Genomic DNA, 18,361 nt, shown 5'->3' on the forward strand with positions numbered 1-18,361 from the left:
CGCCTTCTCCCACAGCTGACCAGAGGTAAGATGGGCTCACACAGGCCATATAGGGATTACACTTCTTCAGGTCCTTTGTACCAGCACAACTCTTTAAAATGCCATGATTATTTATGACCATTTAAAAGAAGGAAATCATGGCACTGAAGGAGAACTTTTACCTCATAAGGTTCTATAGCTAGAAGGAAATCCTTAGGCAAACCTGCCTACAAAAAATGCAGTTCCCTTAGCAGAGAGAACACCTGATAGTCACAACATCCAAATGACTTAATCCCTAACACATCACATGTCCAGCTGAGTCCAACCACATACCCCTGAGATAGTGTTTCTCTACCCGATCCTCAGAATCAGCAATGAATAAGAAGCCAACATCCACTCATTAACATGCATTTTGCAATAGCATTAACCAAAATTTTGAGCCAATAAGTAAAATTAACGCAACACTTAACATGAATATTGTATCTTTCTATGTAACTATATTTATACATATACATATGTAACTATATTTATACATCTTTTCATATCTTCCAAATACTCTTGTCAATTAAGAGCTCTCTGTCTTAAAGATAATCAGATTTAAAGAATAGCAAGTTTATAAATGGGCCTTACAGTTTACTAAGTACTTTCATTTACGTGTCTTATTTTATCAGTATAATTTTGAGAGTCTTCATTTTATGATAAAGTAGAGATTGAGAAAGTATCACCAGGCTAATACCTGGCAGAGTGAGATTCAAACTCAGACTCTCTAATTTCAGATTTAGTACTAACTCCCCATGAGGTGAATCAATACCCACATTTTTTTTTGAAGGATTTCCTTTGTCAGTCCCTGGTGATCTCAATCTTTCCATACCCCTAGTGGACTGTATCGTAAAATTAAGACTTCATTGGAAAGTTATTTCCCAATTATTTCACGTATTTCTGTCTTATCTCTGCCATTCAAACAGAAGCCTTTGATTACATCCTACTTTCAGGCATCCCTGAGCTTTGCATAGGCTGTTCCTATGGCAAAGAACACTCCCCCACCCCCAATCCCCACAGGAACAGGTTCAATCTTCCTATTCAGCAGGACCCAGCACCTCCAGGCGCATACTCCTTCTACTTCTTAGAAACGTTCTCTGGCCTTCTCCCTCTCCCCATCCTTGTTTAGGGAGGGGACTACACTGTGTGCTCAGGGCTCCCGTAGCACCAGCACAGATGCTGGTGGTGGCTTCATCCCACCCACTGCCCTGCAAGTGTCTGTTTATTGTATTCATCTTGACCTTGATCATCTTGAGAACGGGGATCTTGGGCTACTTGTCTTTCAATCCTCAGAGCCTAGTACACAGTAGGCTGTTGATAATTAATAAATAAATAATCTGATAAGTAGATCAGGTGACACAAAGCCAATTAAGGCAGTTAGTGTCTTTGACGAGCTTCCAATCTCCCGGGGGGAGAGAGGTCTGTAAATAGACCAGGGCCGGCGTCATGAGGAGCTCTATTTCCCGATACAGATGGGTTCCAGGTGCTGTGGGAGCACAGACAGGAAGGAATTGTGCTGCCCAAGCAGGCTGCCCTCAGAGACAGTGAAGCTGAGTAGAGCCTCCAAGAAGAGTAGAAGGTCACCAGCCGATGTGTATGGAACGAGAGGAGGAGGCTGGGACTGGGAGGCAAATGGGGACGGCAGGCTTTAGCGGAGCTCTGTTTTGTTGGCTCTACAGCAACCCCTTCTCTGGATGAGCTGCCCCTCTCTCCAGCTAACCTCCTGGTGCTAAGAGGACCCACCAGTCATGGAATCTTGTTTTCCTTTGCACAGGGAACTTTCCAGAAGTTGTACAAATTTCTCCAGGCTCATGGAGGAAGCAGATGAGAGAGAATAAAACTGACCCAGAGAGGGAAGCTGAAGACAATGTTGGAGAAAGTGTGTCATGGTAACTAGCACCTGAGTCCCCGATTTTGGTAATTTCTGGAGGCTGGTATACCCCTGCCCTTCCAGAATGTGGCTTTGTACCTCAACTAAGTCAGGATGGGTTTCTGTCACTTGCAAACACAGAATCCTAATCAACACCAAGACCTTAAAAAAAAAATTCTCCCACAACAAATACAGAGACAGGCACAGAGTAACTCCTCTATATTTTATTCCTCAGATGGAACATTCCATCATCTAGTTCCATCCCTTTATTAAGTTGGAGACAGAGGCTTAGGCACCTTCCCAAAGTCACTCCCCCTGCCACTCAAAACAGAGTCTACACCAGAACCTGAACTCTCTTCCCAGAACAGTGTTCTGTTTACAACAGAGTACTGCCTTGCCATTTGCTGGCTAATTAGCCTTAAGGTAAGAGGTGATCTTGGGATTCAGCTGTGGTAAAAATAAAAAAAAATGAATAAATAAAAATGGACAAAGAATTCATGATGTGAATATGAGGTGATGACATTATTGTTTTTTAATTCATTCAACAAATCGCCCCTGACATACACCTGTTTCTGTGGTAGGCTGGTATTTTGAAACAAACAAGGCATGTTCCTCGACCTCAAGTAGCTCACCAAGGAGAGTGAGAAACAGTCCAGCTTACCAGAGCTCATGTGCCCTCAAGTTAGCCATCTGCGGGAATATAAGCTTGTGACTTTTGCAACTGCCACTAAGGTCTTTTTGAACCAGTTATGAGCCAAACAAAAATGTCACCTCATAATTTCATAGCTGCATTTAAATTCACTTTTAATAAAAAATTGAATCATTCAGCAGGACCAATTAGATATGGCATTTGGTTTTTTGAAAATGCAAAACATCTTGCAAAGATGAGGATTTTCCTCTACTAAATATATTCAGAAGAATATGCTATAGGTTCTGAAGTCTTCTTAAAGATGTCGTGCCCGAGGCTAGGCAGCATCACTACCCAAAAGGAAACTATATTCAGGATGGGTAAACTTGTATGTATTGTTAAAATAATGAGTTCTAGAATTTATATTAAATTTCCAGACAGGCACATATGTGCCCAGAGGCAGGTGCCAGGATCACCTTAAGTCACCTTAAGTCCCTTCCAGCTCTGTGATTCTGCAGTTGCTTATACTGGATCTCTCCAAGTCTGTGATGGGCTGAAGAGCTATTCCTGTCCTAGTTCTTTTCCTTATATAGGTCAAATCCCATTCCAACGAGTACCATAACAATAACCACCTCATGGCCTGGTTACTTCAGACAACCTGATAAAATGAGTCTCAAGCATGACCTCCAAGTCAGAGTTGGCTGTTACAGAATTTGACCTGAATATTATTTAAGCAAGGAGGGAGCCAGTGTATTGAGTTTTTATGTTCATGGCACTGGGCCATCGCAGAACACTCAGACGGAAGGTACGGAAAAATCGTCAGAGTCCGAACCACAACACTCGGTTTCCTGATGGACGCTGAAAAATCAGAATGTCTGGGAACTCAGTTCTTGGCATCTCTATGTGAGAACAGTATCCATCTTCTGCCTGTCAACTCCAGCCAAAGAATGTCAGGGCAACTTGTACATCTTAAGTTGGGTCTGTATATAAACGCTCTTGTCATATTGAGTACCCCCAAACCCGAGGCATCTTTCTCCATTCTTTCCCCAAGGGCTGGATTCATGCTTCCTTCTGTCTATGTTCTTTTTTTTCTTGGAACAAAGTGCTAGTTGCTACTCTCTGAAATGTTCTTCTACAAGAATGTAAACTGCCTGAGGGTAGAGATTTGCTTGTTTGGTTCTCAAGTGTATTTAATATTTGGATCTTCTTTCTAGGATGGAAACTCCACAAAACTATGAAATCTCACATCTAGAACAATGCCTGGCAAACAGCAAGTGCCTGATAATTATTTGTTGAATGAATGAATGAATGAATACATGATAAACAGTTTCAGACCTGTTGTCAAAGCCACGCTTCCTCTCTCAAAGCAAATAGGGGTCTTTCCTCTGACCCTCTGGTACTGTTTGCATTTCTTTATTATAACATTTGTTGGATACTCTACCTCTTCTTTTTTAAAAAAAAAAAATATTTTGTTTATTTATTTGACAGAGAGAGAGAGAGATCACAAGTAGGTAGAGAGGCAGACAGAGAGAGAGAGAGAGAGAGAGAGAGGGAAGGAGGCTCTCTGCTGAGCAAAGAGCCCGATGCGGGGCTTGATCCCAGGACCCTGAGAACATGACCTGAGCTGAAGGTAGAGGCTTAACCCACTGAGCCACCCAGGCACCCCTCTACCTCTTCTTGATGCTCTATCTATTTTCCCAGATAAACTGGGGAAGATTTTAGGTGGGGAACCATGTTTTGCAACTCCACATTCTCCGTGCCTAAGGTAGTAAGAGTTCAATCAATGCTCCTGGCTTGAACAATTGAAAGAATGAATAAAAATATTTCTCTTATAACAATGAACACTGAAGAATTGTGATTTAACATCATACCTCAAATTTTGCCTGGACTCCAGAGCTTTCCAAGCTGAAGAAGCTGTGAGTCACTGGGCTTGGAGGGGAGGGGTGTTTGTTTGTGGAGGGCTTGCTTCCCAACCTCAATGAATCACATGTATAATCACCCCAACTGCATCCTGTCTGGGGAAGTAACCAAAACCCCTATTTCTGGCCCCAATGGCTTTTTGGTTTTATGAGTAAATGCCACTGGCATGACATTAAGTAAGTGGCCTCAGAAAGCCCTCAGCCAGGGCTATAACCTATTATCATCAGGTTATAGAGGAGCTGTCTCTTGAGGAGAGCAAAAGATGGAGGTGTAAACTTTTCATCCGACCTGGCCCATTGCTTTAGCTGCTCACTGGTGACCTGGTCTCCAAGACCTTTCCAAACATCTGCTACATCTTTTCCCAGATCACAGGTATGATCATGCAATTTTCCTGCAGAAAAACATGGATTCTCATCATCCACATAGTAAGGACCAAACTTCTTAACCTACATTTCAAGGCCCTCTAGAATCTGACTCTGACCTATTTTGCTGACCTTATCTTCCTCTACTCCTGTGTAACCAGATGCTTGAAATGGAGTGAATGGTTTTCTGATCACACACAAGTCCTGTGCTTTGCTCTATGACTTTGTTCTCTCTGCTTGCTCCTAGAACGCCCACCTACTTCCATTCCCAAATGCCTAAAACCCATACATGCTCAGGTCTCAGAAAATGCAAACTTCTTCCACAAGATCTTCAGTGACTGTCTAATAAGAAGAAACAACTTCTCCTTCGAGCACACTCGGATTTTGTTTGTACTTCCATTCTGTTACTTATTTCTAATTTGTACTATAGACACAAATGCACATGTTTGTTTCTCCAATAAATCAGTTAGTAGAGTATCTGGAGCTTACTCAACGTGATACTCCTTCCACTCCTTGAAGCACCTACCACAGTGGGCACTCCAGATGAAGGTTGGTTGGGTGGAAAAAGTGAAATAGCTCAGTTGTTTCAATCCTCATCTTTGGCTTGGAACCTTCAGGGAAGGTTTGACATAGGAGTGTCTTACTGCCGTCTCTCTTACTGTCTCCCTTACTTCCGTTCCAAGAAAGCATTAAGGTTGACAAAAGCTTTGGTCTCTGCAAACAACAGGTTTTAGGTCTATGGATCTCAAAGGCAAGGTCTTCCTTCCAGGCTTCCTTGTTCCTAGTATCTAGCACCTCATGGCTCACCTTGCTAGTAGATGAAATGAGCTCGGGGCGGGGTGGGGGGAGTATAATTTTGATAATAAACCGAGTAAAAGCAGTGTGTAATTAAGAGGGGATTTGCCATTTCAAAAAGCAAACTTAAAAGAAAAAAAAGAGCATATTCCAAAAACAAAGACGTCTCTGTTTCTGCTTGTTACAGGATATCCATACCACGGTGCCAATTTTGGGGCGGATACATTCCTTCAGTATGGATAAGTGAGAGTTGAGGCAATAAAGCTTAGCTTTGTTTGACTGCAAAGCATTTGTTTTCCTCCTTTCTGTTTATTAGTATTGCTCTGATGATGAGAAGAGGGACGCAGACACAGAACGAGTATAAAATCACCCAGGCCACGGTCACATAAGAGGGAACGGAATGTCAGGAGTATCGCTTCCTCTCCTCTCCTATGGCAAGGACCACATCTGGGTGGCTGAAAGAGACTGTGGCTTGAGAGCCACCTCCACTGCTGCTCCAATGGCGGGCCTCAGGGCAGCACCCTTCTGTCTTCGGAAGGTCAAGGTCTACCTACACCAGTTAATGGCCAAAGGGCCATGGGAAAGTTTGCAATGTCTTCATCAGTGACAGGAGGATAATACTGTTACAAAATAACAGACTTGATAAACTGTAAGGTGCTGTTCAAATATTAGTTGGTGCTGTTAAATTCAAAGATAACTTGTTTTTCCATCATCTTACAACTGGGGTTGGCAAAGTTTTTCTGGAAAGGGCCAAATAATAAATATTTTAGGACCCTGTTGTGGTTACTGGACTGTCTTTGGAGTAAGCAAGCCACCACTGACAATATGGGAATGGAGAGCTGTGCTTTGTTCCGATAAAACTTTATTTGCAGAAAGAGGTAGCAGACTGGATTTGGCCCATGAGCCCTATTTGCAAATCCCTACCCTACATCTTTGGACAGAATGAACACCAGAGGAAGACAGAGGGACATATCTAAAATCCTTCCTGCTGTGAAGAATGATACTGTCGGTTTTTCTGAGCAATCGTCCTGAGATTTTCAGACTTCTCTTTAAGGTAGTTTTTGAAACAGAATTTCCATTTTGTCCCTTCATCTTCATCATCACAAACATCACTTTGTACCTAATCTAGAAGTATTACCAGACCCCTAGCCAACCACGTCTACCACTTGGCCACACTCTCTTCTGGGAAAGACAGCTCTGATTATTGTTAAAGAAAATATCCATCATACTTGTGGTGAAAGGTCACTACATTTTTTAACAAATTGGTCCTTTGAGCAAGATGAATTTTAATGGATTGGTTTATTAACCTAAAGGTTGAACCAGGCTGAGCGTAACTGAATGATCTGTTCATAATTAGTATTATTTATAATTATTTTACTTGGGAAAAAATATCACCTGAAATGTCAGGATGTTTTTTTTTTAATTGCTTCAGATGAGATTCAAAATAATTGACTTTGCAAATGTATTTGAAAAAAACTCATTTAAAAATATCTGGAGCTGCTGAGCATCTGTCTGGAAGAGGCAGTATTGATATTCATTACTAAGAACAGGGAAGAAATTGATCCATGATTTTTTTTTTTAACCACATGAAGTACGTATTGTGGTCACTGCTGGACTCCAGAATTGCTGAAATGCTGATACGGTGTTGTGCTCATTCCTCTTCCCCATTAACTGTGCTCTCTGAGTGAGTATGCTGCATGAATGTCAGCCCATGTGTTTTCTCAAATCTACATTTGCATGTATTTTGTATTAAAAGGGGAATAAGTACCTGCTGAAAAGAAGGAACGTATATATATGTGTATAGTGGCTTTAGAAAAATACAGTCTGGGGCGCCTGGGTGGCTCAGTGGGTTAAGCCGCTGCCTTCAGCTCAGGTCATGATCTCAGGGTCCTGGGATCGAGTCCCGAATCGGGCTCTCTGCTCAGCAGGGAGCCTGCTTCCCTCTCTCTCTCTCTCTCTCTGCCTGCCTCTCCATCTACTTGTGATCTCTCTGTCAAATAAATAAATAAAATCTTAAAAAAAAAAAAAGAAAAGAAAAATACAGTCTGTGGACCTATTATGCAGCTAGGCACATGCTTTAGAGAGCATACAAACTTTTTGAAGGGGAGTAGGTGTATGACTTAAACTTAACACTCTAAATTGATATTTAATTTATTAGTCAGTTGGGGGAGAAGAAAAGAAATAGGGGAATACATGAACATCAGGGACAGGCAGCTTTTAAAATAATTACAGTTGTGAAATATGGGGAGGTCACTAGTAAGGGACATGCAGCAGAACACTGACAATGCCTTATAATTATATAATGCTGTAGAGTTACAAACTTCTGGAGTGTTCTGGTGTAATCTCATGTGTGTCTCACAGGCATAGCTGGATGCAGTAAGAAAGGGTAGTAGCAACTTCATGTGATAGATGGAAAGAGAAGGCTCAAGGAGGTCAAGGGATTTATCCACGGTCCACACTACCTTCCTCATACACCACGCTGCCTCTGGAACCCAAAGAAAGGGTGAATGTGTCCACAGGTACCAAAGCCAACTCCAGCCTTCTAGGTTGACTGAAAGAGCCTGACCCAGAGCATAGACCCCATTTTCCCATCTGAGACATTTTAATGAGTAAGTAACAAGTAGTCTGGAAAGAACATTCCAGGCAGGGAATATGGCAATGGGATTATAAACACAGCCTCTTATTTGCTTCTTCCAAGTCAAGTCTGATCAGGTGCCTGAGACACATTGTGACATGTATGCCAGCAGCACAGTGTCGAGGACACAGACAAATCCCTCGTCCAGATAGCCAAGCAGACACCATCAATCATTATCTGCATGTTTGCGAACTAGGAAAGTGGAGCTGAGAACAGGGAAAGAGAATGTCTGAAGGTGGCTAAAAGGGAAAGAACACAAAGTTTCCCACTTAACTGCCAAAGAGGTTACTCTAAAAAGGGATGTGGCAATTAGGGATCATGTACTTAAATTTTCCCACAAATAGTACACGCACGTTCCTCCAAAGCTCAGTAGGAAAATACCCCACTGAGAAGCGTAAGGGTATATTAACTGATTAATTATTATTAATGCCATCTTTTATTTAGCTAGCAATTATAATCTATTAGGAGCATTTATTCACATTATCTTACTTATTCAATCCTCAGAAAAATCCTATAAGGCTCATCAGTAATGTATTATTATCTCCCTTTTATAGACAAAGAAAAAGGGGATTCTGACGTCTCCTTGCTTAAGCTAATCTGGCTAAGTGGCAGAGTGAGCACTTCTGACTCCTGGTCCATCCACCCAGAGCAACTGCGGGAGCCTGGAGGGAAGAAGGGGACCGACTGAGACAGTAGCTGGGAGCAGAGAGAACCTGAAAAGGCCATCAGACCAGAATTCCTTCCAGTTTAGAAAGTCCAGAGTCCGGAGTGGGTGTGGCTACATGACACACAAGGCCCGGGCTTAGATAGACTTTCAGGCAAATACCGACCAGCTCTGAATCTTCTTGGGCAGCTGAGCACCAGCTCTCAGACTCGGCCTCTCCTGTCCTGTGAAGTTACTGGGCGGCAGAGTTGGAACCAACTTCAAGCTAGTTTAAGTCTCTGAGTCAGTTCACAAACCCTCCCTCTCCGGCTCTGGCTCCGCAGTCAGCCTTCCACATCACATCCTAGGTACATTTTTGTTCTTCTGCACTCCTTTTGGGGGTGCCTCCCTCTGCTCTCCCTCAGTCTCTCTGCACTGCCTTTCCCCCCTTAATCTCTCCTGACTACCCCTTGTCTACTCCACCCACCCTCCCACCATCAGGGGACTCTGTGCCTCTCGACACTCCCAACTCCCGTGAGCCCCTCCATCGTCCTCTCCCGGGGACCTACCTGGGCTGTGCAGTCACGGGCACCTCCTTGGTTCTGCCTGTCTGAGGCCGCCTGCCTCCATCCAGGGCCTGGGAGCCATGAAAGTCTTCAAGCTCTTTGTTACTTTTCCTTCTTTGTGGATCATGCTAGGTAATTAATAACAAACAATACAAGATGGCATCAGCTGTGGTGCTCGCTGCAGCCTCCAGAAGTGTTATTTCAGACCCCAACATTGCAACAAAGAAATCTCACAGTTGGGTCAAGCGCGAAAATCAGAGGACAGGAGGAGAAAACTTCAGCTTCCAAAATTCCACTGCCCTCCGGGGGCTCCCCCTTGTGGGAGATGTGGGGCATGGCAAGGCAGGACACAGCTGGGCTGGAGCCTTGGAGGGAGGAGGGCCAAGAGCAGAGTGCACGCATGGGGGTGGGGGGTTGGGGGGGGGAGTCGGGCTCCACCAGGAAGAAGGGCCTCTGTGTCTCTGTGTGAAGTGCAGAGCTGAACCCTCCGTCATTCATCAGGGGAATATTCTGGGGGAGACAGAGCTCTCCGTGCCTAGAGATCTCTGAGCCCAGGTGAGTGTGGCATGAGTCACCGGCTCGCGCCACGTAGGCTCTGTATGGGAAGCCGTGATCGGCAACCATTTGCCTCCACCTCGTGTCCAATTCCCTCACCCGCACAAATGTATCATAAAGTCAGACATTCACACGGGGCTGTTCTGCAGAGACAGGCGTGGTCTCCGTCCTCTGAGCAGAGTGAAGGTCCAGGCTCCAGGACTCTCCCCAGTGTGGGTGCACGGCCTTTTGGAACGTGGCAATTTACCGCTCCCCACCTTGATGGAAACAAGGTATGTCCAAACAGTAACTTTCTCCAGAGAGATACAGTCTCATTCATTCTCTCCTACCCTGGCAGGCAGGTAGGAAATCAAATATATTAATTACTCTTTTCTGCAAACAGAATCAGAGGCTCACATAGCCAAGTAAGGTGCCCGAGGCACTAGGAAAACTATCAGTGGAGCTAAGGGCTTAGCTTTCCTGCCTTCCCCCTGGCCAGTGTGTCTAGACTATATGCTCTGTCTCTGGAGAGAATGGGAAATGATGCTCACTGACCTTCCCCAGTGCAGGGCCATGAGCGGCACGATTAGGAGCACTGATTGACTCCCCAGCCATGAGGACAGTGCCCTGGGTATGACATAGATAGAAAGTCCCAGACACCCTGCAGGAGAGAATTCGTCATCGTGTAGAATGTCAAAACAACCAATGGCCTATTGGGGTTGTTACTGGGCTCCTTATTTTCCCAGAACCGGGGACTGGCAGTGGGGATAGAATACAGACACTCTGCAGAAGGACAGCAGCGCCCTGGCCAGAGCTCGCCATGTGGGTTGTGACCTGTGATGTCATTCCACCATCATACCAGTTCTGAGACCTTGGTCTCAGACCTTGTGAGGTTAGGTTAACTCCATTTTATGGACGGAAAAACTGAGGTCACAGTGGTTAACAGACCATGAAATAAGTGGCAGAGATAGGGATCAAACCTAAATCTGTTTAAGCCGAGAGCTCTTCTCACCATATCACATTGCCTCATCGACTCTTCTAGCTGTCCTGGCAAGGGAACTCTAGCCGGGGGGTCAACTGAAAGCATCCCATATTAGTTTCAGCAAACCAATCTCAAGCTGCTTCCCACTGATCCCTACTAAATTCCACTCGCTCCTTGATGTTGGTGGCAGCTCTGTACTGAGTCACGTGGGAAGACCGAGCTTGGAATAAAACCAAAAAACTCCATGTATTAAAAACCTTCCTCACGGACTCTTTTTCCATAAGCAACGCAGACACTAAAGGCATAAAGACAAAACAAACACCCGAGACCACAGGAGCTATGTGCCACCAAAAGGAGGAGGATGATAAGTTGATTCGTGATATGGTTCCTGATCACAGACTCAAGCTCTGTTTCTTAGACCTATATTGGGCTCTGGGCTAAATAGGAAAAAAAGCAACCAGCCCCGGAGACACTTACACTTCGTTATAAACTCAAGTCAAGTATAAAACAGCAATGAGGATTTGGAGAATTCAAGGAAAGCTACAAAAACAAACAAACAAAAATCCCCTTCATGCAGATGGATCTAGAACTGAGGGCTTTGGGGGATAGGAATGGTGTGAAGGATGGAGTAGAAGCCCGGAGATTCTGTTCAAGGAGAACATACCACAGGGTCGGGCACATGACGGGCACCGTGTCAGGGGCTAGAGAACAAACAGGAGGATGGATGGGGTGAGAAAGCGTCCTGCTATGGCTGGCCAGAGCACCCCATTCTGACCCTATGCTAGACAAAATGGAGTCCACTGAAAGGAGAGGAACCAGAGCATAGAAAAGACCAGAAATCACGTGATGAGGAACTGGGAACACTGGAAGTGTTCGGACAGATGAAGGTAAAACTCCAGATCAGAAATAATTGCTGTCCTCCACTGTCCAAAGGGCTCTCAGAAAAGGGATGGGATTTTGCTCTGCTGAGCATCAGGGAATAGACTGGAGCCAATGGGGAGAAATTTCAGAGAGAGTGCTATTTGACTCACTAGAAGGAAAACATTCTGCTAGCTCAACCCTAGACTGGAAAGATCACTTTCTGTCTGGAGAAGGCTAGAAGAGCAAGTTTTTTGGTCAAGGAGAGGGGGCCATGCACACAGACCTATGGGACTGCAACCACCCTTGGGGTTCCCTCTGGTTCTATGATCAACCTGAGGCCTGAAAGGAAAAGCTGGACAAAAGAAACACGCGCAATCCGCACACAAAGCACTGGACTCCTATAGAGGGATCTCACGACCTAATACGTTCAAAGAACACCTCCGTCCAGAGTGGCCTTGCTGCCTTGTCCTCTTTCTCCCTCGAACAGCACTATTTATTTTCACTGTCTCAGCTAATTCCAGTATTTAAGCACCTCCTAGGTGGGGCAAATGCCCGTCTATAGAGGGGACAACACAAAGGAAAAGGTAAAACTCCTACGTTCTGTTCAGGTTAAGGAGAATCTCAGGTTTTAAAAAAGAGGTTTAGAAGTCTTCTTGTTGGACGCCCCCACCCCTCCTGTTTGAATTCATTCCATATCTTCCCCAACTGAATACCACCTGATCTCAGTTTGAAAGCCACCTCCAAAGCTAATTTCATCACAGGCCATTCTAATGTGGAGTAAGCAAAAGGTACACATTCAGAATGCATCAGCAAGTCAAGGAAACACGGAAAAAGAAAAATGGAACCATTAGTATAAATACAGAACCTAAAGTGAATCAGGATTTTTAAGAAGTCAGAACTAGAGTAAACTTTAAAAATATCATCTCTAGTTAAAATATCACCTCTAATTCTACACATTACTGGTAAAAGCGCAGTAGAAATTGTTGTGTGTTATACTGTCTTTTGCATGTGTGTGCAAGCCTTCCAGTGCAAGGTGGGAGACGGAAGACTAGAGGCAAGATAACTAAACAAGGTAAAAACTGTGGGTGAGGAAGAAGTACCATGAGCTCTGAGGTCCTGGCAAGCGGCCTGTGTCTGGAACAGCTTGCAAGTGGGGACCCAGGACAGGGCTGTAAATTCAAGTGGAAAGCTGGTGAGGGTGGCAGATGAGAAAAACAGCACGTTCAAGAATGCACCTGTGTTTGAGTAGAGGGGACAGAGGGCATGAAATGGCTGAGGGAAAGGACATAGAGGTTAGGGATGGAGGGGGAAAGAGAAACAGGAGATTGGTAAGGGAAATTTAAAGGTTGAAAGAAGTGAAGAGAGAGCCTCCAGGGAGGTCCAAGAGCTGCTTCCAAGACCATGTTGGGTCTCAAGAGAAGGTGAGAGGTGGGGATAAGGCTGCATGATGAGGGGAAGGGAGACCTAGGCCCAGAAAAGATGTGAGTGCAAGAGGCAGCAAGGAAGCTTGACTCATCACAGGACTTGGTTTCTCCATTTTTCTGACTAGCTCATTTTCCTTTTATTAAAAAATATTTTATTTATTTATTTGAGAGAGAGAGAGAGCATGCGAGCAGGGGAAGGGCAGAGGGAGAGAGAGAATGAGAGTAGAGCCCGACTGGGGGTTTGATCCCATGACCCCGAGAACAGGACCTGAGCTGAAATCAAGAATCAGATGCTTAACCAACTAAGCCACCCAGCTGACCCTGACTAGCTCATTTTTCAGAGGAGAGCAGTCAAGAGTACTTTTTGGCTGTGGAAGACTGTTCATTCATCAGAAAAATCTGAATCCGTCCAGTGTTGACTAAACACCTCCCATATGCTCAGCTACGTCACAGAAATAGAAATAAAACGCTACTAAGAAATCACGTTGTCAAATATCCCATAGTAACCTGTATTACTATTAAGCAATTAACAGTCACTTGCCTAGTAACTACTATGGGCCAACGGCCATGGTAAGCACTAGGAATGCAGTCGGGACGACGGGGGCCCACTCTCATGGAGGTCACAAATAAAGAGGAACGAGGAGAGGGCAGCCAAGCATGAAAGAAATTGGAGAGAATTCCAGGGCACTGTGGGGAAAAATAGCAGACATACGAAACTGGGTTTCTAGTTTTTACAGAAAAGAGATGTGAGAAGCCATAGAGAATCAGGAGTAAGCAGTACCCCCATCAACTTCCCAGGCTCCAGAGGATGGTGGTAGATGCAGAGCCCGGCAAGGGACCATGGAGGCAATCCACGGGGAGCCCGACGGGGCAAGAAGACCAGCTCTACCTCTCGAGAGAAACAAGAGAGACTCATGATGGAAGAAGAACGCCTCCTACTCAAGATCTTCCCCACTCGACCCCTCTTGCCCTGCCTGGTCTGACCAGTTCTGTTGGTGTGGCCACCACCCGTGGCTAAGTGAAAGAAATGGTCCCTAAGGAGCCTCTCTGATTTCCTGAATTTTCTGTCTGTCTTGCTTTTCTCATGGGTTCACAGATGAGCCTTCTTCTCTCACCCACCCTACACGCCTGTTTCAGGGAAGCATTTGCATTTTCCTTGGCACACACGCAGTTTGCGGAGTTCTTTTAGGCCAGGCCAATTACAACAAGGCCTAAAATTGCTGAGCTGAGTGGTTTCTTCAGGGATCTGCTTACATTCCCTCCCTGGAAAGATCAGGGGGCCCACTTTGGGCAGTCTCTGCACACAAAAAGGGCACGTTCCACTTTTAAGGTGGAGTAAGCATGAGATGCTTTTACCAAAGAGGGGAGGAGGCACGAACAATTTTCACTTTGGATTTACATTGCTCGATTGGGTTTCATGCTATCGAAGATGGACAAGATGGCTCAGAGTCAGCTCCCTTGAAGACTGTTTTGAGAAACGGCTAGGGAAGCTTTTAGTGCAAGCCTCATGGGATCTAGAGTTGGCAGAAGAATTTATATGTGTCAATACCCTCTCATAACATTGCAATTACATTTTTGTAAGTTCTGGTTTGGGAAGGAAGACGGAGTCCGTATAGAAATGATGGGCCATATGTAATCATGGAGGGATGTGTTTAGGCAGAAATAATCCAGTTCCACAAGGGGATTGTTCCAAAGTTGCTTTTTTTTTTTCTGATTTGCAAATTTTTATAGGATGGCTTTTCAATAAGTTTAGGTCCTGGTTTATTTTGTATTATGCTAATAATCAGAACGCATCACATTCCCTAGGTATCTCTAGCTCAAAGGAGGACAGGGAGGAATCTCTTAATGGAAGCATGTCAAGCAGTGCCACAGCCCGTTTGGAATTTAAAATTATCCATGAATAATTCACAAAGCATGTAACCCATGTGCAGATCCTTGGGAACTGATGCTTCTGAGAGGTGCCTGCACGGTCAGCCAAGCAGCCTTCCAACAACAGGAACAACAACGGAATGATTACAGAAGTGCGTCCTCAATTCTTGGCATCAGTTCACGGTTAATGAAGGCAAGAGCGCTGTAGGTTGACTCTGAGTCCAAAGGTATTCTCAGACTGGAAAAACAGAGTCTCTTGGAAAGGAAAACCTGAACTGTTCCTACAGGCCAAGATGACTCGCACATGTCCAGAGATACCTAGAGCAGGCATCCAGGACTGAACTTTCTTACCCAAACAAAAGGGTTCTGAGATCAAACCCGCCATTTTTAATTTAGAAGACAAAGAAATCAGGGCAAAGCTCACTCTCAGATGGGTAAATACGTTGGAGGACCCTGAGCTGACTTCAGCACCCTTATTCAAAAGCCTGGCATTATGAGCAAGAGGGTTAATGTTGGCTCCCCTCATAGGAGTGGGCTTCCCTGGGAGCCCCAGCTCTGTTTCATCCAGAAGCTCCAAGCCCCCTGGGGACTGGCAATGGGAAGTAACCACAATCCTGTGCTTTGGAGGAACTTTCACAGACTGAACTTCGCCTGACTTAACTATAGGGATGCTTAGTTTTCCTGTATCAGTTAATGAAGTATAGATCTGAGCATTTTCAACCAAGGAAAGAAAGACCCTCTTGGGCTAAAGGCAGCTTTCAAGGTGGAAAACCAAATGGGGTATGAGAAGTGTCAGATCTCTTGTCTTTAATTAAGAAGACAGCTAAACGACGAATCTTGGAATACTGAAAAAATTAAATTAAATTTAAAAAAAGGAAAAAGAAAAAGACAGCTAGACCCTCACAAGCTGTTCATTTTCAGGGGATTTCATAGGTCCCTGGCCAGAAACCAACCCGGATCATAGAAAGAGCAACCTCCCCTCCCCTTTAAAGGATTTTCTTTTAAAGAAAGAGCTTTAGTCATCTGGGTTTTGTCTATCCAAAGAATATTCTTTCTTGTCCTGAAGTTAGCATAAAAGAATGTGCCGCCAGGTTATCTGAGAGGCCCTGGGGACATGCCCACTGTTCCCATGCTACGATCTCTAACTGTGGAGCCCAGTAAGATGCCACATTCACTCCACCTCCCAAGGCCTTCTGTCTTCAGGTGGCAGAACAGCAGTGAACACAGAACTTAATTGCAAGTCATTCCTCACTTCACTGTTAAAGCCAAGGAAATCTGGCATCAGAGCCCTGGATTTATGAGTCGGGAAATGGTGACGAGAAAAGTGAAAGGGGGAGGAATTTAAAACACTGCAAGTCACCTGATATTGTTGCTCATGCGGGATGTTGCCATGGCATTTTCTGTTAAATGTTTTCCTCTTGGTTCGTTGTGATATTCTCTCCACTTCTGTGTGCAGAGAGCCCCACTAACAAAAAGCAAGTGAAGTATTAGATATCATCCCCATTAAGGGGGGGCATAGCAGCGGCAATGGGACCTACACAATGGCTTCGCCCATCGTGGAAATGCAAACCTGTGTCCAACACGCTATTTCTGATCTTGATCAAGGACCCATTCCACCCATTATAATAGGTTATGGGGGTAAGTATGCACTGCTAACAGGTCACTGCTGATCCCTCCTTTTTTCTCAACAAGAAAAACAAAGAATTTCCAATTACTCCCCCCACCCCCCACCATTGGACAAGTGCCCAGTGGCTCCCTGGGGACTCTGCTAGTGACTGTGGCAGAGTTCATTCTTCCCTTGGCCGAGCCCTCCTTTGTGGCTGCTGAGTTGCCAAGCTCTGACCACTCTTCCTCCACGTCTTCTTGCATTAATCCCTTTCTTTCTGCTGCAATTGTCCTTGGTGAAGTTCTCATGTTTTCTCTGCTGGGCTTTGCTATCTCTTCCCACTGGTTTCCCAGTAATTGTATCTAACCACCATAATCCATTTTACGTGTGACTTTCAGTTTAGCCTTCCCGATGAATGCCCCCGATCCTGTCACTCTTCCATTCAAACACTCTTGGTGAAGATCTGTTGCCCACTGGTCAGAGTCCAAACACAGTGCCTACTGCACTGCCTACTGACCAAAGTCCAGCAAATAAATGGCCAGCTTTGTTCATAAAGATTAAGTTGTCCAATGACTCCCAAGTTACCCTGTGAATAAAGGACCAAGATCCAGAAAACTCCTCCCCTTCATGGAACCCGTGGACCTGAAGTGGACTGCACTGGTGCTACCCACATGGGTTTCTTTCCTATATATGTTCCTCATCACAACCAGGGAGTCCTTTCCGACATCTCCCCTGAGTTATCTCTCAGGCCCTTGAAATCTGCTACCTCTAACTGTTGTTTAAATAGTGAGTTCCAGGGGCGCCTGGGTGGCTCAGTGGGTTAAGCAGCTGCCTTCGGCTCAGGTCATGATCTCGGGAGTCCTGGGATCGAGCCCCGCATCGGGCTCTCTGCTCAGCAGGGAGCCTGCTTCCTTCTCTCTCTCTGCCTGCCTCTCTGCCTGCTTGTGATCTCTCTGTCAAATAAATAAATAAAATCTTAAAAAAAAAATAAAATAAATAGTGAGTTCCACTCTCAGAAATGAGACTAGCAAAGTCAAGAAGAAACAAAGAGCTCCCAAGGAAAACACCAAAGAATGGTGACATACAAAGGGATGTTTGTGACTCGCATGTGCAACGCCCTACATCTTAGGGATTTCATCATCTACAGACTATTATCTTGACTGTGATGGGTATTCCTCTGCTGCCCTTAGAGATCAGTTACTTGAACCATAGAATTTATCATATATCACCACCGTTAGACTCTAATAATAATCCATGATGATAGCAATGGTTTAATGGAGGAACATGTTCACGGAAATAGAGTGGATATCAGAGCAATGCATAAAAGGTCACGAAAAGCAACTTGGAGAATAATGCATGGAACAGTGAATCCGTCACATTGTCCATCCTTACAACATGACCCTTTCTGGGGCTGGTGCACTAGTGGCTGGCCACGGACGTTAACTCTTCACAGGGAGGGGTGGAACACAGCATATCACACACAATTCTGAGGATCCCAGTTCTAGAGTTTCTTGTCATGTGGGGAAGATCAGCCCAAAGGGGGCTCCCTTTACATAAGGCCTATGAGACTCTTTCCCCAGTTCCTGGAAGTCGTATGACTATAATCATTCTAGCCTAGAAAGCAAAGCAAAGCAAAACAAAACAAAAC

General features: G+C 44.8%; 2 long non-coding RNA genes across 2 annotated transcripts in view; one reads left to right on the forward strand and one right to left on the reverse strand.

Annotated features, from left to right (window-relative positions):
- The window catches only part of LOC125078272 (uncharacterized), a 153,881-nt gene that overhangs the window by 38,705 nt on the left and 96,815 nt on the right, over positions 1 to 18,361 (reverse strand). The window contains exon 4 of the long non-coding RNA XR_007120843.1: positions 9,441 to 9,565. This is a non-coding gene — a long non-coding RNA (uncharacterized LOC125078272). The remainder of the gene's footprint in view (positions 1 to 9,440; positions 9,566 to 18,361) is intronic.
- LOC125078273 (uncharacterized) lies at positions 4,565 to 17,488 on the forward strand. Its single transcript, XR_007120844.1, has 4 exons — positions 4,565 to 4,808; positions 6,466 to 6,647; positions 7,186 to 7,277; positions 15,045 to 17,488. It is a non-coding gene; the product is annotated as an uncharacterized LOC125078273 (long non-coding RNA).

Source organism: Lutra lutra, chromosome 10, assembly GCF_902655055.1.
Source record: "Lutra lutra chromosome 10, mLutLut1.2, whole genome shotgun sequence".
NCBI classification, from domain to species: domain Eukaryota; kingdom Metazoa; phylum Chordata; class Mammalia; order Carnivora; family Mustelidae; genus Lutra; species Lutra lutra.